Raw genomic sequence first — 23,194 nt, 5'->3', positions numbered from 1 at the left:
AAAAGCTTCTCAGCTCATGACAGCCAGGAGAGACACAGACAGTCAGTCAGACAGACAGACAAACCAGTGACAAGAAATACCCTTCCAGGGTTGCCTGCAATGACCTACCTTCTCCAGCTAGGTCCCACTGAGGACATTCTCTACCACTGCCCAGCTATCAATGGATTAATCCACTGACGAAGTCAGAGCCCTCATAATCCAATCACTTCCCCAATCACCTCTGAACACTGCTGCACTGGAGACCAGGCCTTTAACACTTTGGAGGATATTCATATCTAAACCACACCACCCCCAAATATAAGCTGGTACCCCTTTCCTAGAATAGGGTCCTTATTTATTCATTTATTTGGTACCATGGATTGAACTCAGGGGCACTTGACCCCTGAGCCACATCCCCATCCCTATTTTGTATTTTATTCAGAGACAGGGTCTCACTGAGTTGCTTAGCACCTCGATTTTGCCAAGGCTGGCTTTGAACTTGCGATCCTCCTGCTTCAGCCTCTCGAGCTGCTGGGATTACAGGTGTGTGCCACCATGCCCAGCTGGAGTCCTTATTGATTTCAGAAAAAAATATGTTTGAGTCTTTTTAATTTTCTGCATTTCTGTTCATTTTTTTTTTTTGATTTGCCTCTTGCACACCAAAAAAATCTCAAGTAAGAAACAAGAATGGAGTTACTGATGCAGTGATTCAAGGTGACAATATGTCTCATATAAATACTTGACACCAAATTTCACTTCCTTTACAATGAGGGGTAAATTAAAGACCCCTTCACTGGATCATAAGGTGACTCCAAATATAAGTGATCATCAACTGTCCCAATCAGATGATAACTGAAAATGTTTTATGGACAATTTGATTAGACAAACATAAATGATATAAATGAAAGAATTTGTATTCATAGATATAAATGTTCTATTTAAGATATTAAAATATGCTACATTTAAGATATTTACTTGAAGATCTCAAAATAGCAATATACAGAATTATACATGTACAAATAGCATGTCAACATTATAGAAGTTATTGCTAATTTAGAAGCTTTCTGGCTTCCTCCACCTCTGGCTCCCACACTTTAGGAGACGTTTATTCAGTTCTTCTGTGTCAGTGGCAAGTTTACACCTGTTTCTGTGATTACAACTTCATTCTGAATTTTCCAGAACATACCCTTTTCACTTTGTGCTAAGTTATTTGAATAAGGTTCTTAACTGGTTCCATTTACAGAGGATCTTTAAAAGTGTTGTTGACAAAGAAATCCAACACTTCTTACTGTGAGGTCAGATGCCCTGTAATGTTACTAGATTTTTTTTTTTTTAACACTTCCCTCATTTAAAAATATGATTTTCTCAGTTGATTTTCATAAACAGCCAAAACCAGCACTAAGGTCATTTCAGGCTAATGGGTGTTCCCTAAATAAGACTCTGATTTCCAAAATAAAATAATTGCAAGATATTCCCACAACATGAGAGATTCATTAAGATTTAAACGTAAGGCATTGCTCTCTCCCCTCCCCTCCCCTCCCCTCCCTGTTGGTACTGGAGATTGAATCCAGGGCCTCACACATGCCATGCCAGAAGGGCACTCTACCACTGAGCCACATCTCCAGCCCTCTTTATTTTGAGACAGGGTCTTGCTAAGTCATCCAGATTGGCCTCAAACTTGTGATCCTCCCTCCTCAGCCTCCCAAGTAGCTGGGAAAACATGTGTGTGCCACTGTGCTCAGCCAAATCTCTCGTTTCTGGTAACTTTTTTGGGGTACCCTGCCTTATATCTGAGTATATGAGGTAAATTATAACTTCATTTCCCACATTTCCTCTCCTCTCTGCCTCTTTTCCCCAGCAGGTAGCCATGGCAACATGGCACAAAACATAAGTGGACTCTCTCAGAGAGGCTCTGGGAACTCCAGAGGAATCCAAAATTTTGGGTGCAGAGGATCCAGAAACAGGTGCCTCTTTCACAGTGCAGATGGGTACTGCCATCTGAGACGCATTGGAAGGGCCACTGGATTTCTGTCTCGACTTGTCTTTCTTCCTTTTTCCTTTTAAAGTGATTTGTGCAGTGTGGCAAGACGCCTTTAAGGATGGCAGGAAGTATCTGCTGGGGGCAGGCTCCTGGGCAGCAGCTGTGTGGCCATGAATACTCCCGGATGCCATCACTATTTTCTGAAGGGGCTAGACCCACCCTTCCTGCCCTCAGATGCCCCAGCGCACAGCATCAGAAGTGAGAATCTGAGCTCAGCTCCAGCACTGCCAGAGGCACTGCCAACAGCAACATGAGCCAGGGAGGCTGTGTGTAAGAGATATGGAGAATTTTCTGGAACATTCTCAAGAAGGGCCTAACTTTCTTGGGAGCTTCACTGGAGACCTATCCAGCCTATTACCTATGTCACCACTGACTGAAGTGGAAAGAAAGAATGGATAGCATTCCAAGCTGTAAACAAGGCTCAATACAACCAATACGTTTCTTTTCAAATGGAAGGGAGAAGAGGAGGAATAAAGGAGGCTGATAACAATGACAAATGGGTATCGGCAAGGACAGAAAGTCATAAAGGAGAAAAAAACCTAAGCAGTAAGAACTGAGGAGTGCTGGGCATGGTGGCCCACACCTGTAATCCCAGAGACTGAGGAGGCTGAGGCAGGAGGATCATAACTTTGAGGCCAGACCCAGCAATTTAGCAAGGCCCTAAGCAACTTCATGAGATTCTGTCTCAAAATAAAAAATTAAAAGGCTGGGGATGTGGCTCAGTGGTAAAGCATTCCTGGGTTCAATTCCCGGTACCAAAAAAAAAAAATAGATAAATAAAAATAAAAGAATTGAGTGCTGCTGGGATTTACCCAGTGGTATGGTTTACATATGGTTTGTTCCCACTAAAATTAATGTGGAGGCTGGATCCCACTGCTGCAGTGATGGGAGGTGGGGCCTAGTGGCAGGTGTCTGAGCCAAGGAAGAACCTCAGGAGTGGATCAATGATCAATGCCCTTTTCATTGCAGTGAGATCTCACTCTCACAGGACTATATTAGGTACAAGTGTGCATTTTTATAAAGCAGCTCCTCCCCTCAGGTTCTCTCTCCCCCCTTCACATGCGCACTGGCTTTTCCACTTTCTACCATGAGTTGAAGCAGCCCAAGGTCCTTGCTCCATGTGGCCACTTGAGTTTGGGCTTCCCAGCCACTAGAACCATAAGCCAAAATAAACTTCTTTTCTTTATAAATTATCAAATCTTAGATATTTTGTTATAGCAACAGAATACAGACTGAGACAAAGGGTTCCTGCAGGGTAACTGACAAAGTCTAGATTCTCACAGTAGACATGAATGAATAAGGTCCCAAAGTAACATATGGACCAGGCACATCAGGAAGTTTCATAGTTATAATATGGAAAACATAGATTTGATTAATTCTCCTTGGTGTTTTCCCCATTAGGAAAACTGATCTTTAACCCACGCTTCATTTGATGAACATGGAAACTAATTCAGGGACCTTAACAGTGGGCTCCAAAGTGACAAAGAACACTGGAGAAAGGAGAAGCAGAAAGCTCAGCACAAGGGTCCATTTTTTTTTTAATAAAAAGCTTATGTGCCCAGCACAGTATTGAACACTTAATACTTAGCACTAATTTATGAGGGAGAGGCAAACCTCATCCCCACTTTATAGTCAAGAAAACCAAGGCAAAACTAATTTTCCCCAAAGTCATGTGGGCCAACTGGGCTTGGAAAGTCAGTACTTCATTTACAAGAGAGCTAGAACTGAGTATGTGGCCGGGCGCAGGGTGCACACCTGTAATCCCAGCTACTTGAGAGGCTGAGGCAAGAGGATCACAAGCTGGAGGTCATTCTGGGCAACTCAGACCGTATCTCAAAATAAAAAATACAAAGGGCTGGGGATAGAGCTCTGTGATAGAGCATTTGCGTAGCATGTGCACAGCCCTGCGATCAATCCCCAGTATCAAAAAAACAAACAAACACTAGTGTGGCAGTATGTAAAAACGTGGATGTGTAACCGATGTGATTCTGCAATCTGTATACAGGGTAAAAATGGGAGTTCATAACCCACTTGAATCAAATGTATGAAATATGATATGTCAAGAGCTTTGTAATGCTTTGAACAACCAATAATAAAAATAAAAATAAATAAATAAATAATAAACAAAAAAACAAAAAAAAAAGAACTGAGTACGTGCTATGCCACCTGTTTTAGTCCCCTATTTCCCTGGTGTGACTGAAAGATGTGACAAGGACAATTCGAGGAAGAAAAGTTTATTTAGGGCTCATGGTTTCCAAGGTCTCAGTCCATAGATGGCCGACTCCATTCTTTGGGGTCTGAGATGAGGACAAAATCACACCAAAGTGTGTGGCAGAGGAAAGCACCTGGGAACGCGGCACCGGGAAGCGGGGAGGGGAGAGACTCCTCCCCTCACCAATGACAAAACAGAAACCCCAAAGCCATGCTCGCTGTGACCCACCTCCTCCAGCCACTCCCTACCTGCCTGTGGCTACCACTCAGTTAATCCCTACCAGGGGATTAATGCACTGATGAGGTTAAGGCTCTCATGACCCAACTGTTTCACCTCTAAACTTTCTTGCATTATCTCACACGTGAGCTTTGGGGGGCCCCCTCATATCTAAGCCATAACACCACTTTACACTATCTGTGTAACTCTGTAGGGCACTGTCCTTCTGAGCCTAAGGTCCAGGGCTGCAAAACGAGGACAACACTGAGCTATCCAAGCATGAGATCCTTTAGTTAAAAACCTCAGCACAAAGCCTGACAAAGAACAGGGGCTCAGGAAAGGCCACCAACCCTCCCTGCTTTCCCTAATCTTCTGAACATAAGTCCCACAGGTATGGGGTAAAGATTCATCGGGACACAGGAGAGACTGAGCCTGGAACACTAACTGGGCAATCATCTCATCATGCAAAGACCTAATCTTGCTCTCGGCGGTCTATCTAATTTGCTTTGTTTCTATTCATTAAGGAAAAATGTTTTTCCCGTCCATCTTAAGCCAACTTTAAGCTGCGAATTAGTGGAGACAGAGACTTTGGGTTTTGTAGGGAACACCTTATACTGTGATCCTTGTGCTAAATGGACCCATGAAAATCCACCATGACAGCAGCAGCACTGATCCCTCTACAGCAACACTCTCCACCCCTGTCCCCCAAAGGCTCACCAGCAGCCCTGGGCTGGCTTGAAGGAGACCACATCTGCAGATGAGAGCAAAGCCTCTGGCTCCTGTAACCACAGAAACTCTAACGAACTCCTTCAACCCAACCCCAGCACCTCATTCCCAGACATAAATTGTTGCTCCAAGTTTAAAGTTGGTGGAGAGGCATCTCCAAGAGTGACTGTGGGTTGCTCTGAATGATCCCCCGCTGTCTACACTTGGGGCTAATGTTGGAGCCTGGGTTGGAATCCACCATCTGCATCCCATTAGGCCCATTTATGAGCTCAGGGCATGACTGTCTGGTTTGCATTTGGGGCACAGAGGGAAGCAATAAGGAGCAGCAGAAGGGCTATTTAAAAGACACCTGGTGGAAGTTTGTTGCACCAGAAGGCACCTCGAAGATGACCAGGCAGTGTGGCTGGAGGAAGATGGGGAAAGGACCCCAGGAGGAGTCAGAATACGAGTTCTGGTATCATCCCTACCGTCTACCAAATGTGCTCCAGATGAAGCCCTGAACTTCTCAGCCTGAACTTTACCTCGAGAGAGTGAAATTGGATTAGATGTGCTCTGAGATCCCTTTTAGCTTGAAAATTCTAGTAGTTTGGTCCTTTAAGAGAGAGAGACCCCCTGACTGATGAAACATGAATGCTAATATCTAGCATCGCTTGTTGCCTCTCAGTGGTGCTGGATAATTGCTCTCTGCATAAATGAATGAACCAACGCTGATAAGGATATAAAGGAAGCCTATGGAAATTCATTAACAGGGACTGGGGCTGAGGCTCAGCAGCAGAGCGCTTGCCTAGCACATGTGAGGCACTGGGTTTGATCCTTAGCACCACATAAAAAATAAATGAATAAAATAAAGGTATTGTGTTCATCTACAACTAGAAATACATTTTTTAAAAAAGAAAATTCTTTAACAGATACAGTGCACCATATTCATTCACATACACACATTCCCAGATGTGTTATTTTACTTCAAGAGTTGCAAAGTGTTATGACCTTGGTCAGGCAGTGTGCTAGACATTGTAGGGAGAGGGTAGAATAATCTTCCTCACTTGCCACAGCAACCTGGGACTAGCAAACCAAAAAAGGCAGAAGATGACAAATCTCAGACAAGGTACGATTCCAATTCAAATGTGGTAAATGTAACTGGCATCTTAGAGCCAGACTTGACAATTAAGACTATAAATGAGAAAGAGATGGACGTGGTGTGCTGTCAGTCAGGGTCTAGCAGGAATCCAAAGGCACGATCAGAAAGGTTTAATTAAAGGGGACTGTTTACAGAAGTGTCAGGCAGGGCGCAGCACACAGAGGCCAGCAACCATGGGAAATGGTTGCTACCTCTAGATCTGAAAGGCAAGGGAAGGAAGCATTGGTAGTGGTCTGTGTGGGAGCTGGAGCCATGAAAGTGAGCTGCCCCTCAAGAACTTGGAAGAAGTCAGCCATTGTCAGAACCTCAGCTGGGCGGGCAGGACAGTGAGGGGAATGATAAATACCTTGATGCTCTCTCCTCTTGCCTCCCACTGACAGATCACACTGGTTGAACCCAAGCAGAAAGAGAAGGCAAGAGAACCTGGATGCTGCAGGTCATACAAGTGATCCACATGGCATAGAGGAAGGCGGCAATTGACCTTGGGGACCGGAAGGAACAAGAACATGTCCATAATTATGCTGTATGGAGGACAAATACATTTTTGAGTTTTCAAAAAAATAATTTGTTCTGCAAAATGGCTCCCACCATAGAATCGATCTAAAGGGAAACATAAAGGTCTTCTAGAATATCTCAGATATAGTTAATTTATTAAAATGGGAACTTCTTGAAGTGCAAATAACTTCTTCAGGACATTTGTATTGTTTAAGACATAGTGTATTTGTTTCCAAAGGACATAAAAAGTGAAACTGTTCAGAAGACAGCTTCCTAACCAGACAAAATTGGTTCACAAGTATTCTTTTATCTATCCACAGAGGCCTCCCCCCAATTTCAAATGATAAAACCAACTCCAAAGTTTGCATACTAATGCATTTTTCCATTTATATATTTTATCGGTTGGCAATTGAAATAAGAATCTCGGAGGTCAGCCAAAAGTCTTAAATAACGAATGAAAGTCATATATTATCTCTTGATTCCAAAGTGTAATAAGACATGTTATGAGAAACCACCTGGAAAACGGCACTCAGCAGGCAGCATTTCAGGGATCTGACTTTCACAGGGCAATTCTCTGCCAACTAATGCTAACCTTTAACAGGCTCCCCTGGAAAAAGATTCCAAAATATTAGTGTCTCCAAAATGCCATCTGCTTTTGTGCAGGATTCTACTGATGGCAATGGAAATCTGGAACTGGGATTAGCGCCCCTTCTAGGGGTGGAGGTTTAGGGGGTGAAAGGTAACACGAGGGAAGAGAAGGAAAAGCTGAATTAAAAATAAAATACCTCTTGGTCATATCCCAATTAGTGATTGTGTGTTTGAGATTTCTCAGGACAGTCTCAGCTCTTATAGCCCATGCTACTTATATGTCAGATCTGGAGGAGACTTGCCCATATTACGGTCCTTTGCCTCTGTGGGAAAATTCACTACCATTACAATTAATGAGTGTCTATAATACGATGAAAAATCCTGGTGTTATTCATTCACAATAACATCTGAATTCCTGTTATATACCGCCAATGGTATAAAGGTGTTCAGGATAAAATAATGAATTACATAGTGAAAAGTATACACATTATATAGTATTTAGTAGGCTCCAGAACCAGATTTTTTTTTTATATATATCAGGGATTGAACCGAGGGGTAATTAACCACTGAACCACATCCTCAGCCATTTTTAAAAATATTTTATTTAGAGACAGGGTCTCGCTGAGTTGCTTAGGGTCTCACTAAATTGCTATAGCTGGATTTGAACTTGCAATCCTCTTGGCTCAGCCTTCCGAGCTGCTGGGATTACAGCAGCTGATATTTGAATCTCTGCTCACAGAATCCTCATGAGGATGAGATAGGCTCATATATGTGATGCTTCTAACAGTACCTGGTAAGTAGTAAGTGCTCAACAAAATTTGGCTATAATATAAAAATTGCATTCCTAAAATTTGGGTCTAGTAGGAGACAGATATAAACAGGAAAATGATGGTATAATGCTAAGTGCAATTAAGAACTTCCTTTCACACCAACGTTCTAGGAGGAATGGAATGGCTCCAATAGTCCTTTCATTCATAAAAAAAAAAAAAGAGAGAGAGAGGGCATCACTGCACTTGAGCCCAACCGGAAAACACAGAAATGAACAGTCCACTTTCTCCTGCATTCTGGTCTTCCTGACGCCACTGAGCACTTCCGGAGTTTATTTCATCTTCAAGGCTTCCCAGAGGCTGACATGCACAAAGGATGGAAAGCAGAGGGAACAATGGCCAGTCTGCAGGCAGGGGTGAGTCAGAGCCACCGTTTGGCTTTTCACTCCAGCAGTGCCATGTCATTTTAAAACAGTCTCCACTGCCAAGACAGCCTGGGACGTTCTCACATGGGGACTGGCTAGCAAGCTCCAAAGCAAAGAAACCTTTTTACCCCCAAATCTCTCATAGTCATTCCTACCTTTGAAGTTGGAAGAGAGAGTAAAATTACTTTCATCTGCCTAGAAAACAGCAGAGTCGAGAGGAATCTCATATGGAATCAAAATAAGAATCAAATGAGGAATCGGACTGCTCAAATCGGAGTGAGCCCACCGTCTCCTTAATTCTTTTTGGAGATAAGGCGAGGCATAAATAAATCTCCACCTGTATCAGTCTGGCAGCAAATGATACCAAACCCTGACTCCAAATGGCTTAAACAGGGAGGAACTGAACCATCTCATAAGACCAGAAGAGAGGGGGCATGGGGAGGGGCTCGAGGGGCTTCTCTGGGGCTTTCTACACCCTGCTTTCTCCTGCACGCTGGCTTCATCCCAAGAGGGAAGCAAGACCTGTTAGCAGTTCAAGATGGCAACATGCAGAGGAAGCAAAGGGACCACCCATTTGTGTCCTTCTTAGGAATGAGCAAACCTTCCCTAAAAACTCCCCAACAGATTGGAGGTCTTCACACTCCACTGCAAGAATTGTGTGGCAGGCACTTTCCTACACTTGTGTCTTGGGTGTGGCATGGAGGCACCAGACCGGAATGGGCTAATCATCTCAGAGAACAATGCTTCCCAGTTCAAATCCACTCCACCCACCAAGGGGCTGCTGGTGAAGACCAAAGAGGGAAATAAGCATGACCCTAATTCAAAGAAGTTAACATGCTGTACAGCTATTCTCTCAAATGGAGCCCTGATAAGCCACAGGATCAAATGCCCTCTGCCTGATACTTTATCCATAAGCAGTGGCATAATGACCAAAAGGAGAATTCTCGGGCACATCAATATAAATGCTCAACAACCACCCTGTTGGGGCAATTTTAAGCACTACTGGCTGAGATCAAAGTATAACATGGTCTAGGCAGACACAGTGGCCCATATTTTTAATCCCAGCTACTTGGAAGGCTGAGGCAGGAGGATTGAAAATTCAAGGCCATCCTGGGAAATTTAGCAAGACTATCTCAAAATTAAAAAAATAAAAAGGGCTGGGGATGTAGCTCAGTTGCACTGTACCCCTGGGGGCAATCCCTCAGTATGGGGTGGTGGCCTATTTGCATAGTCATGCCAAGTGGGCACCTGCAGTATCAGGGTATAAATGTTGAAGAAAGAACTGAGAGGAGGGTTCCAAGTCAAAGCGGGGTCCCAGGCAGGGAGACTCTTGCCAGTAAGCATGATGGAGTAAAAGGAGAGTACAGGATTTTTTAAAAGCTTGGGGAAGGGAGGAGCACTAAACTCTCAAAAATAAAGAGAACAAGAGAAACAATGATTGCAACAAAATTTTGGCTGCTGGAAAGCACACAAACTAGTGATAACTGACTTTGTAGATGAGAGAAAGCCAAAACCTAGCCCAGCAGTGTGGGAAGTCTGAGATTCACAGCCAGAACTCCAGAGAGGCTCTGGAATTGTGAGCACCAGGCACTGAAGAAGCAGGGGACCCACCCAAAGCAGGAGGGCACGCTGAAGATCTGAATATGAAGCCATCAGACCGCCACATCCCTCTTTTAATTGTTGATCCCTGGTAAGGGCTTGCATTCTGTGACCTGTTTGCTCTGCTGAGTCGGGACAGCTATGGATTGGAGACACCAACCTTGTGGAAGGCATACCACTCTAAATACAGCAGAATAAGAGAAAGTCTCCATATCAAATGGTTAGACTCCTAGTCTTCTTTCCATCTGGCTTCCATAATGCTACAACCAATCAACTCTTCTGTGTCTTGAAATTTCTCTTTACCTGGGTAGTTTCTCCAGATACAAGATCCTCCCCTAATGAGAGTCCTCCAGTAAAACCACCAGCGAGCTAATTCTACAGCAGAGGTCCTCCACACTAGCTGTGCATTCAAGTCACCTGCAGAACTCTTAATTAATAATCACCACCACCTGGGACCTAGCAAGATCATAGTCATTCCATTACTCTGCAAATGTCCCTGGGAAGTTACTGTGTGCCAGGCATTGTTCTGGATTCTGAGATTTTCCTGGGTCACCTTCTTGGAAGGGAGCTATTTCTGGGTGCAAGTTCCATCCTCTCAGACATTACAGTTAGGGTTTCAGTAGTCAGTTAGGGATCATCGGACAAGTGAGGAAAGTCTTTACATGGAGGAGATTAAAAAACAAAAACAAAACTAAGAGGAAATCAGAGGAAACAGAAACAATGCAGGGAGGAGAGAAATACTTCAAAGAAGCTGTAATGAGATCTGCAGAGTTGAGCAGCTTTTCATCCATGAAACAATAACAGGAGGCTGTAAGAAAATCACAGATCTTTAAGGAGCTCTTGGGAATTAGAAATTTGATGGCAGACATAAAAAAAGGAATATATGGGTTGGAAGATAAAATGAAGAGATTTCCCAGAAAGTATTTCTGTACTTTTTTTTGTATGTGCGTGATACTGAGGATTGAACCCAGGGCCTCACTCATGCTATGCAAAGGCTCTACCACTACAAATAAGCTGTGTCCCCAACCCTTTTTAGACTATTATTTGGGACAGAGTCTTGTTGAGGAAAGGTGAAGAAAAAAAAAAAAAGAGCTGAATTGCCTAGGCTGGCCTTGAACTTGCGATCCTTTTGCTGTCTCAGCCTTCTGAGTAGCTGGGATTACACTCATGACCACCATGACCACCAAGCACAGTTGGAAGTAGAATATTTTTTAAAGGAGATAGAAAAATGTAATAGAAAAAGAAAGGGAGTCAGTCCATAAGAGTTTCCTTCCAATCAATAAGTGGTACAGAAGAGAGGAATGGAAATTTTAGTTTTTAAAACTCTAGAAAACTGTTCAGAACAAAAGGGCAGAGCTTCCAGAGAGAAAAGCCACTGGAAGCCCAGTAATGTGATGAAAAAAGAGTACCACCGAGATACAATGAAGTCTCATTACAAAGAGAAAGGAATATTACGAGGGACAAAGAGGAAATCCTAAAAACCTTCAGAGAAATACATTCAAAGCCTCAGGTCTTAGAATGACATCAGACATCTGAACGGTATTAAATCTGGAAGAGTAGTGCTTCCCCAATTCAAAGGGAAAGGGATCCCCAATATAGAATCCATATCCCATACAAACTGTCCGTTAACCTTGGAGGATCTCAAAAAATCACCTCACATGTGGTTTTTGTCAGGACCTTCTTTCCGGAAGATGTGTTTTTCAGAAAGTGAATATAAGAAGAAAGTCGTGAGGTTTAGAAGACAGGGGATGCCACCTGAGAAAGAGACAAAATGCCTCCCTAGTATGATAGAGAAAGGACATCCCATGATAGTGTCTGTGCAGACAGCAAATCCAGGGTATAACTGGAGGACAAGAGGTGAACCAGAGGACAGGATACATTTGGCACTAAGAAATGTATAAAAACTTGAAAAGTGATTGTCTCTGGGGCATAGATGTTGCGGTTGGTGAGGGGTCCGTAGTTATAAGTCTTATAGAAACATATCACTTTTAAAAGTATGTATATGTGTCCTTTTGATACACATACAAGAGGGAAAGAAGAGAAGGTCAGACTAGGAATTGGGTTTCAGATTGAGAGTAAGAATCAGAAAGATTCCCAAGCAGCACCCTGGAGCGCCCACTCTCTAGAAGGCAGAGCACAGGTGCCTGAGTAATGAATGCCCTGGGAAACAGAAGCCTTGATGAAGACGACCAGCCAAGTACCATGGCAGCAGAGTCGACACCTGGAGGTCCCAGGAGTCAGGGTGGAGTGGGGTCCCTTCAAGGAAACAATTCCCAAGTGTGACCTGCTGGAGCATATGGAATCAGCAGGAACAGGCTGAAAGGAAGCTCAACTCCATGCCAGGCACGGCATTGGGTAATTTATGGAAGCAAGAAGGCAAACTGAAAGGCAGTGCTTAGTAATTCTGCAGCTTTGCGCCTTCTCCCTTTCACCCTGGATGGGGCCAGAGGTGGGGGGGGATGCTGAATGCACCTCCTGGACAGTTATGCCTGGCTGTGCAGCCTCAAAGCACAAGCCTGGGAGCAAGTGGAGTGAGCCTCGGGTCCTCATTTTTTTTGGAGACAAGTTGCTGGGGCTGGCTTTGAACTTGTAATACTCCTGACTCAGCCTCCTGAGTTGCTGGATTACAGGTGTGTACCACTGTGCCCTGCTACATTTTAAAAATTTTAACTATATTTTAAAAATTCATCTGCAATGTGAATTTACACTTGCAAAAACACCCATACTTCTATATTTTGTGTATTTTAAGGTACTTCCATATTAGAGTCTATGTTATCCCCTTATATCAAACAGCTTGACCTATTTTTATGAAAAGCATTTATTGTTTACATTCAAAAAAATATTTTCTCCCAGAATGACAGCTTAAGTTACCTCCTCCTTTCCCTTCATGTCATGAGAGAAAATTGACTTCATTTCACTCCTAGTATTTATAAACTCTAATAGAGAGAAGCTACATGATAGAAAATGCCATTATCTTTCCAAACATCTTTCATCTTTAAAAGATCTTTTCATTAGTGGATACTCTAATCAAAACATTTCGTGAATCAGTGGCGGGGCTGTTGTCCAAGCAGGATGTTCAGTAGTTTGGGGCAAAGATCTGTCCCAAATGAGACTGTGACCTCTTGTGGGGTCAAAAACACAGCTCCCTGCAATAGAGACCACAGCTTTGTTCGGCCCCAGATTTGCTGGCCTGCTAGCCAAAGTGAGAAGCAAGGGATAAGGACAGGTGCCTGGGCTGCAACCTCCTCACCGCCCCTCTGGGGCTTCATCAGCACTCTCACAAAAGGTGTAGTAGGAAAGGACAGTGGCTCGGGAGCCCCTCGGGGTTCCTCCTGGTGCGCGCCCCCTCCCTGCCCATCACACACACACAGGGCGCCTCCTTCCGTCCAGTAATTGACAAACGAGCTCCAAATCACTCCTCCCGAGGAACACAAACCACCTCTAAACACGCAATTCCCCAGGTGGAAAACCAAACACTCAAGCGATCTGGGAGAAGGCGAGCGTGCGGCTGCTCGGTTTCGTGCCTTCTGTGGCTAAATTCCCAGGCTGAGGGATCCAGCCTCCATCTGCACCGCAGCCCGGATCAGATCGGTGAGCGGGAGGGTTTTCCAGGCAGATCCCTACCTCCAGTTCTGAAGTCACCTCTGGAGGCTTCCTCTCCGACCCCTTCCCGCAGCTTCCTTGGAGACTGCGTCCAGAGCAGCTGGCCTCGGGTAATCCGTCGGGGCCGGGTTTAGCAACCCCCAGGGGCCGGTCATTAGCCTAATCACCTGCTGGCAGTCGGGAGGGGCGGGCGAGAGGCCGGTTCCCCGCCCCGGGCCGCCGCCCTCCCGAGGTCCCGACGGCGGCGGGCAGTCCAGGAGCAGGATCCGTGCAGGACTTCCCGAACGCTCCCCTCGGCTGGCTACAGATCTGTGGGAGGACCCCCTCCCTCCCTCCTCGGGCCCCGGTTGAGGAGGTTATGAAAAGACTGTAATGTAATCCTAACGCGGCTCGTCACTCCCGGGCTCACTTGTCAAAACTCCACAGCATTCCAGAATCCCTTCCCCGACACTCCCCTCCTCTCGCAGGGAAAAGGAAACCGCCCCGGGAAGGATTGCAAGGAGTTTGGGGTTTCTTAGGCAGACGATTTTGTTTATGTCAAGTGCTCAGGAGCTGCAAACTGAGAGCAGGACTGAAGGAGAAAACGCCCTCCCGGTACCCTGATACCCTCACCCAGCTTCGAAGTTCTCTCTCAGAGCCACCCTAAAAGAGGCTCCACCTCCCTAACATCATTCATTTCATAACCACTCAGTTTCATAATCAGCAGAAGCATGGGTGTTTTTTTTTTTTGGGGGGGGGGGTACTAAAATCACAACTATCACACAGGGTGGGATGTCAGGGAACTTTCCAGAAATCACCAGTCAGATCCTCTCTGCAGTAGTAACCAAATTTACCACCCCTGAATTACAATTGCCCGTGACTGCACGACTCAAGCATTTCCTTTATACCTTCGCCTGCTCGCCTGCCCCTCCCACCTTCAGCGGGTTCAGTCAGCAAGTCAACCCCTTGAGAGGCCCGAATGGGCTTGGGCTGCACAACCATCTCTCCAGCTGCAAACTGATGAGGAAGCCCGACCCACGAGGCCCAATTGTTTACATCACACCCACTGAGGGCTTCCTGTCTTAAATTAATGGTAATACAAATAAGACAGGAAAAGAGTGTTTGCTTTTCTCAAAAGTAGGAGAGGGGTTTGGGGGCAGGGGGGAGTCGCTTTTCATTGCTTTTTCAAAACTTCAGTTGTAAATTTATTCCATTTTTACACTTCTAACATTTGTTGAAAAGTAAGAGCACTGCTGTGCCAAACCTCAAACCATTAAGGAACTTCTGCTCAAAACACATTTTCACCTGGCTTGGGGAGGGCTCCAAGTTGGAGCTCCCAGGGGAAGCTGAGCTGGAGGTATGGAGAGCGCCTGGGGTTAAATGGCACAAATAAACTCACTCCAGCCCCGTGAGTCCTTCCGGGGACTTGCATGGACAGGTACACACCCTCCCCTCTCCTTGGGGTTTGCACCAAAATCTTGCCAGGTTTCCAACCTGCCCCTGGGTCTCTAAGCTATTTTTTTCCCCCTAGGCATGTAGCAGCCCCTAAAAGCAAATGAACTTTGCAATGGACAGATCTGGTGGAATTCAAAGCAATTAATTAAAATGGAGGAGGCCAGGGAAGGCTTCAATTCCCAGTACCATTACTGACACTGGAATAGGTAATTAGAGCCTAGGAGGGGCCAGCCCATGTCAAGCCCGGGCTGGAAATCTGCCCATTCTGAGAAGCATCCCAAGAGCACTCGGTAAATACTCATCATAATTACCAGTCCTGGAACTACTACCTCCAGTTGCTTCATTCAGGCCAATGCAAGAGGAAACCGGAAACAGGCAGGAGTGCCAGGCTGTGGCATTCCTCCTTTAGAAGTACTGGAAGGAAACAAAACCTCAGGATAAAGTCTATCTCAAGGAGGTGTGTGTACTGCAACCAACACCACCTCGTGGAATTGAGGAGAACTCTATGCATGTCCAGGGAGACAAGCTTTGCCAGCCAGTCCCCAGAAGACTGCAATTCCTGGGTCAAGGCAAGTTAGAGGCTGATGACTTCAGAAAAAAAGCCAAATGTATCATGATGCCAATGCAAAGTATCTGGCTTACACATATTAAAATGAATGCTAGCTCCTCCTCCCTCCCCTTTTCCAGCTCTCCTGACATAGGGTGGAAGTTCTAAGCAGATTCATGAGCATCCTTTTATGTGGCAAATCAGTATTTGATAAGTTTTATGGGAACCATGTTCAAATTGAATAATTTTTTAAATAATTCCAGAAGTGTTCCTTTTCTTCCTTTCTGAGAGCCTTTTCCACTGATGATTTCCTAATGCTGTTGCTTCTTTATTCTTTCAATCCAGTGTGTAATTTATGATGTGTAAATCAGTTCCTTTTAAAGTAAATCAGGGGCTTTAAGTATAATGTAAATAAATATCCTGCCCCCCTCCCCCGCCACTCCATCTTTGTTGCTTAATATCACTTTAGTGTGTGTATTGCTGGGAATTAAAAAATCTAACCACATCTGCGTAATATCTTAGCTTCAGGAAGGCTTTAAAAAGCATATGCCATTCTCATCAGCAGGTCAGAAAGATAGGATCGGGTCTGTCTTTTCCCTACCCAGGCTTCACTGCTGCCTGGAAAAGAAATCAATGGCTCAGTAAACAAAGTAGTGCTTAAAATGTACTCTAAGATTTCATCCTGGGTCTGGTTTAAATAATACTTGAAATTGCTCCATGCACACCCAGACTCTACGAACAACAGGAATTTAGGTTGGAACCGCTAATATGTTAAGAGAATCCAAAGTGGCTTCAACACATTAAGGAATGGTTCATTAAAGACAGTTTAGAATTCAGCATGATGGCTGATTACAAAGTAGTATCCTCGGGGGTGATAATCAGCAGGACGGGCTCAAATGAGGCTTAATATCTACATTCAAGAAAAACAGACAAAGTGGTGAGGATCATGGGGATCGTGGAAGATCATGCATGAAATGGGAATCTGCACCCCATATTGATAAGAAACAGGCAACCCAACACTGGGGTGTTCACACTGGTGACATGGAAGGGAAATACCCCACTGCTCCCTATCCTGTCATAAAGAATTTGGTAGCAGACAGAATCTTATGAGGAGGTATGTCCCTTTTGAGGTACCTTGTTTTAAGGAAGATGTGAGACACTGGAAAGGTTCCAAAGGAGAACCTAAATGATTAAAGAGACAGAAAATAGAATCTATGAGGGAAGGTTAGAGGACTTGGAGTTGTTTAGTCTGGAGAGGAAAAGTACCTAAAGGCAAACTCAGTCTTCTATTTGAAGGGTTATTATACAGAGGATACCGACCAGCTGTTCTTCATCTCTCCAGAGGACAGAAGAGGTAAGAGACTCAAAATACCACTTTAAATCTGGGTCAGATTTATCTTGCTTGTCCTAATGGTAACTGACTTGACATCAGAACAGTCTCATTTGCCATTCCTTTGCAGACTCCATGTAGATGTCATCTGAGTCTTGCCTGTTTATGCAGAAGCTATGCTAAAGAAAAACCTCCATCCCCTTCTTGAATGATAGTTATTCCATCCATGTAGGAGCAAGGACCCTGAGTCTCTGTGTTCCTAACTCACAAACAAGGTGCCCCAAGAATGTAATGATCTCCAAACTGAGCCTGTGTCTTTATTGGAATGGGTACCTCTAAAAATATGCCCAACTTCACATACTGGATAGATGATAAGAAGATCTCATAGATACACTCTCAAATTTATGTTTCAGTATACAGGAAGCATTGCTTTTTGTGTGGGCAAAGAAATATTAGTTGATGATGATAATGATAATAATAGCTATGAATTATTAAGCTCTTACTATAATTATGTTGGGCACAGCGCCCAATCTATTTCATGTAGGCTACCTTTCTCATTTATTTTCTTGCAGTAGCTCTGTGAAGTGGAAATAATTATTAGCTTTATTCTAACACAAAGAAACTGAGTCACCAAGAGGTTAAGAAACCCAGCTGGTAAATGTTGGGAGTCCCGATTCAAACACATTTAGTCTGACTCAAAAGGGTGTACTTAATTAAAACACTGCCTCCCATCATTAAACATTTTTAGCTATTCAGAGGGAGGAAACACTGGGGAAATAATTCGTGCTTCTTGGCCCAAGTGGACTAAAAGTCAAGTCTTCTACATGTTTATATTACTGGAGGAACACAGTCAATTTTTCCCAGTATAACAGAGAAGGATGGAATTGACCTTCTGATTCAGAGGGTGTATGGCTGTCTTCCACAGGGCTGAAAAATCCAAATGAGAGTCACGTCTGTTTTAGTAAAATTGAAATTAGTAACATATAGAAAAATTTATCCATAAATAGTCTCACCTTGCATATAATGGTTCTGTGACTGTTGAATTTATGAATACAAGTGTATTCTGACTGTGATGCTCAAAACAAACTGAGCTGAACTAAACTTTTCCAACACGCTGGTGGCCAAGGCCCTGGTTGATCATTTCCAGGGAGTCCCCTAAGGGTGTCCCCTAAGAATCTTAAAACTCAACTATTTCTCTTTTAATATATATTTTTTTAGTTGTAGATGAACACAATACCTTTATTTTATTTGTTTATGTGCCGGGGATCAAACGCATGCTAGGCAAGCGCTCTACCACTGAGCCACAACTCCGGCCCTCAACTATTTCTTTTGATTTAGCTCCATGAGAAAGCATATGGATGGGTCACATATTTTCTTTATGCCAACTACTTTTAGGTCAAGACGAGATTTTTAATGAGGCTTATTGAATACTGTAATTTATCCACAGTAGATGATTCATGAATCAGACATCAAAATAATTTTTAGAAGGGCAAATGAACCACATGCAAACAAAAACTAAAAAGGCTTGATCTAAATTACTCCAAAGGATAGATATTTTCCCATCAAGACAATTTATCCTGAGTCCATAAACAGAGAAGGGCGTAATTATACAAGTGTTTGTTAATAGATCTGAACCTTATGTAGCTATAAAAAGCTGGAGAGAGGAAGAAAGCGGAAATTCCCAGGAGATCCCCAACCACATCCAGGCCATGGGATCTCCATACATACAAAGCCCAACTGTGACATCAAGCAAAGCACGAAAAGAAACCTCAGTATTTTGACACAATCCACATAAATAAGTTCGAATTGTCCTGAAACTAAACAATGACATTTCTACCCAATAAACTTTCAGTTAACACATGGACAGAGTGGTGACTTACTGGCATTCCAGATGCACTTAATAGAAACATGATGCCCAGAATCAAAAAGATCTTTGGTAAAGTTGGTTGAAGGGATGGATGAGTGTGCAGATGTCTCAACAGATGCTGGTGCCGCCTCTTTGCCCCTTTGAATCTAGGTTGGGAAGATGTCATCAATGCTGCACAGCCCACAGCTCCAACAGGGGCTGAGCCATTTGACACTGGTACCCTGGAAACAGTGCATGGCACCAGAGATTGGTTTCCAACCCAAAGATACCTACTGTGTTTTTGCCATAAATACAGGAGGAGGAGTTGCAGGCTTTGATTCAAAAGTCACTATTATTAATAGTATAGATTCTAAACTCTGAAGTCCAACAGAATCAAGTACAAAATAGTTAACATCTACTGACAACTTGCTGGAAGCCAAATTCTTCCCTAGGCTCTTTACATTTTAATTTTTATTTCATTTTATTTGTGGTCCTGGGGATTGAACCCAGAGACACACTACAACTAAGCTACATTCCCCACTCTTTATATTTTGCATTTTGAGACAGGGTCACACTAAGTTGCTGAGGTTGGCCTGGAACTTGGGATCCTTTTGCCTTGGCCTCTCAAGTAGCTGGGATTATAGGTGTGTGCCACATCACTCATCTGTTCCTCAATAAATCCTTATTACAATCTTAAGAGTGTATGTTAGTCAGATTTTTGTCACTGTAACAAAATGCTTGAGAGAATGAATCATAAAGAGAAAAGATTTACTTTGGCTCATGGTTTAGAGGTTTCAGTCCATGACTGAGGGGACCCATTGCTTTTAGGATTTTGGTGGGGGTGCCAGATGACAATGGTCGGGAGTGTGTGGTGGACAAACTGCTCACCTTATAGAAAGGAAGGAAAAAGAGAGGAACAGGATGGGATCTCACAACCCCATTGACCTACGAACTTCCCACAAAACCCTTCTTATTCTATAAAGCACAGGACAGCCTCCCAAAGGATTATCCAGTTCGAAATGTAAATATGCAGAGGTGGAGAAACCGCTAAAAGCTCTTAAAAATCTATTAAAAATGTAAATTCCCATCTTCTTTCTCTTTTCTAACAGCACCAAGCTTCTAGTAGGAATTCAGTAAATACTGGTTGAGTAAACATGAAAGAAAGGGCTGAATGACTGCCACTCCCAGGATCCTTTGCAGGAAACACTTAATTGAGGGTGGTCTTGTGATGGCAGGGCATTGGGTGGGAGTTAATTTATCTATACCAGAACCGTCCAATACCCAGTGCCCAGAAGGGAATTCTGAAATGAACCCAATCTCACGCTGGGAGCCTGAGCCCAATGCAAGGGATGTCGAAGTTGATCCTAGGAGAACTGACACACTTGGGCAAAGGTCAGCTCCTCCTTATTGGTGGCATCTGCAGTGACGCACTATTAAGCTGTGAAAACTTCCCCAGCTGATTTTCACCCAGCTTCAAAGAACAAATATAGCAAAAGAGCCAGAAGGTCATGGAGGGATTTGTTCAATCTCTCAGCCCTTGTCCACCACCCACTCCAACCACAACCACACAACCTGGAGCCTCCAGCAGCCTCAAGCCAGAGAACTCTCCTGCTGCTGATGGGAAAACATGTGGGAGCAGCAAGATGGTCCAGTCATGACCTGTAGATTTCAACAGGGTCAGTGAAATGGGGTCAGAGACCTGGAAACTTAAGATTAAAGGCCAACATTCTTAGATAGAGCACAAATCACACTACATTAACCAGAAGACTAAAGGGGGTGTGGAGGGAGGGGAAGAGAGAGAATCCCCCATTCTTGCATCCCCCATTCTCTAGATTTGAAGACCATATCTTCTAGATGTATCTTTTACAGTCAGAAAACACAGGTGGTTTTGGTACAGCTGTATATGAGAGAACTTAAAACCTTAGTCTCCAGTCATTCTTAAGCCTCTCGGGGAGATATTTAACTGCCTGCCCAGAGCTGGTGAAAGCAAGTTAAGTTCTTTCTTCCCTGGGGCCTCTGTACACATTGGGCTGGGGCTGTTCTCCCTACTCTAACCACCCTCCCATGCCCAAGTCAGGGGGCCCATCTTGACCTTCCTCTTGAATATATTCAGGGCTCTTCTTCAGACCCCATAGCAGCCTTGCTGCCTGTGCACTTGTTTGTAACCCTTGTAGACTAGCAGCTTTTTTAGGGGAAGGTCATGTGGCCTTGCTTACTGTTTTATTCTCAGGGCCTAGAATTGTGTCTGGCACATACAGCTGCCCAGGAAATAGTTGCCAAATGAATGAGTATAAGCCAGGAGACTTCCAAATGCATTCATTCCTGCAACTACTTATTGAGTGCTTACTGTGAACCAGGTACAGGGGTAGGCACTGGGAGAACAACTATTACTACCCTAATATTAACAATGACGATGGTGATAAAAAGAACCATGGCTAATGATTACTGGGCATTTCCTAGGTACCAGGCATCATGTTGAATTCTTCTCTTTTTTTTTTTCTTGTAATCCTCCTCCCCAAACCCATATGGCAGGTACTATTATTATTCCTACTGTACACATGAAGAAAGTCATTCACATGGACCTTAATGTAAACAAATCTCTAACATTTAAGTTTTCAGAGCTCTACATACATGGGTTTAACTCACACCAGCTAAGACAAGTTTACCCATGAATTCACTCCCGTGCTTTGCTGGTGGCTATCACCTTGCCTGGAGTGTCCCTACTCACTCTTCATCTTGTTTGAAATCTACTTTAAAATATTTTGATGCACGCTGTGTGATGTCAAGCAGTGTCAACCACACTCCACACTTTAGAGACTGTGAACTGACGTGTGAAGGACATTTGTCAGGAGTCTACATTCCACGGTTGCATCAAATTCTTGAAATACCATTATCTACATCTACAGCAGGTTCTGTAGATAACAACATGGAAGTTGGAAACAAATTTTTCTCATTTGTGGCATGAAAATTTTCAAGGTAATTTGGTTAGGAAAGTTCATACAAACACCCCTGTCCCTGCCTGCTGGGCTGTGAGAATCAGGGAACCAGCTTCCTCATACTTCTTAGTGTTGACTTCAGCTGTGGCGATGAGACCAGCGTCCCCCAATAAGGCAGGATTCTGATGATAAGGTCAGCTGATTCTTCCTTCAGGGTGCTACTGCATGAGCTCCAGAGTGAACCTGCTGGGAAGGGGCTGATTGGTGATATCTCCAGACTTACAAAGGAGGTAGGGTTATTTCTGTGACTGGTCACTAATACTCTTCATATGGCCAGAGTCAAGGATTTGCATTCCTGGTAACCTTCCACCTGGTAGTAAGGTTATGGTCAGGGGACAGGTAGTTCTCAATCTTTCCTGATAATTTAAGGCTATTAATGCGGAACAAAAGAACCTGACAACTGTTGAGCAGGCAGCTCAGGTGGGTCCCCTTCCCTGGCTAGGCAAACATCCATTCATCTTTCAACACTGGGCTCAAAAATCCCCCCTACTGTGAAGGCTTTCTTGATAAATCACCTCCTTTTGGGATCTCTGAGAGTTGCCCAAATGGCTTCTTCTGAGATCTTTCTTACGAACCCCAATTGGCTATGAAAACATGGGCAGGTCTCTTCCTGCACCCTGAAAAATTCTAATTTACTAGGAATTTATTTTAGAATATGTTTTATTGACCCAGGTGCCATGCTAGGTGAGGAGGCGCCAATGAGCAACATAAGCTTAGAGGCCGAGGTGGGCAAATGAAGTGACGGGCGGAGATTAAGGGATAATGTTAAATCCAGGGAGCTGGCAGAATCCCATTAGGGGCTGCTAATTAGACCTGAAAGGCTAAGGGAAGGCTTCCAGAACAAGTGAATATGAGATGAACCGTAAAGAAAAGAGTCCAGGAAGTAGAAATGGCAAGTGCCAAGGTTCATGCCAAGACAGGGGAGGTCATGTTCTGTGGCCTTAGAAAATGCACACTGGCTGCAAATTTGGTTGGCCTGGGGCTGGTGTTAGGAGAGTGGAAACTGAACAGGGGCTGAGAGGTAGAGCCCACAAGGCCGTGGTTTGGGCTTCATCCTTGAAGGGCTTTTAGCAGGAGAGCGGTATGGACAGATTCTCCAGTTGGAAAGATCACATGGGCTTCAAGGAGGAGAATATCCTAGGAGAATATCCTGGGTGGAGGCAGCAAGAGGGGTGAGGATGTTGCCATAAGAAACCAGGCAAGGAAAGATGGAGCCTGGCCCAAGCTTCTCTGGTGTGTGGAATGACACTCC

General features: G+C 44.1%; 1 protein-coding gene across 2 annotated transcripts in view; it reads right to left on the bottom strand.

The window, feature by feature from the left end:
• Positions 1 to 23,194, bottom strand: part of Pdzd2 (PDZ domain containing 2) — a 234,053-nt gene that overhangs the window by 184,028 nt on the left and 26,831 nt on the right. The window contains exon 1 of one of the 2 annotated variants that reach the window (XM_071612636.1): positions 13,811 to 13,903. The exons of the other annotated variant lie outside the window; for it this stretch is intronic. The gene's annotated coding sequence lies outside the window, so the exon portion shown is untranslated. Of the gene's footprint in view, positions 1 to 13,810; positions 13,904 to 23,194 lie in introns of those variants that run through there. 2 annotated transcript variants of the gene reach the window in all.

Source organism: Marmota flaviventris, chromosome 5 (genome assembly GCF_047511675.1).
Source record: "Marmota flaviventris isolate mMarFla1 chromosome 5, mMarFla1.hap1, whole genome shotgun sequence".
NCBI classification, from domain to species: Eukaryota; Metazoa; Chordata; class Mammalia; order Rodentia; family Sciuridae; genus Marmota; species Marmota flaviventris.
Note: the sequence above shows the minus strand (reverse complement) of the source record. Positions and strands in the feature narration are given on the sequence as shown.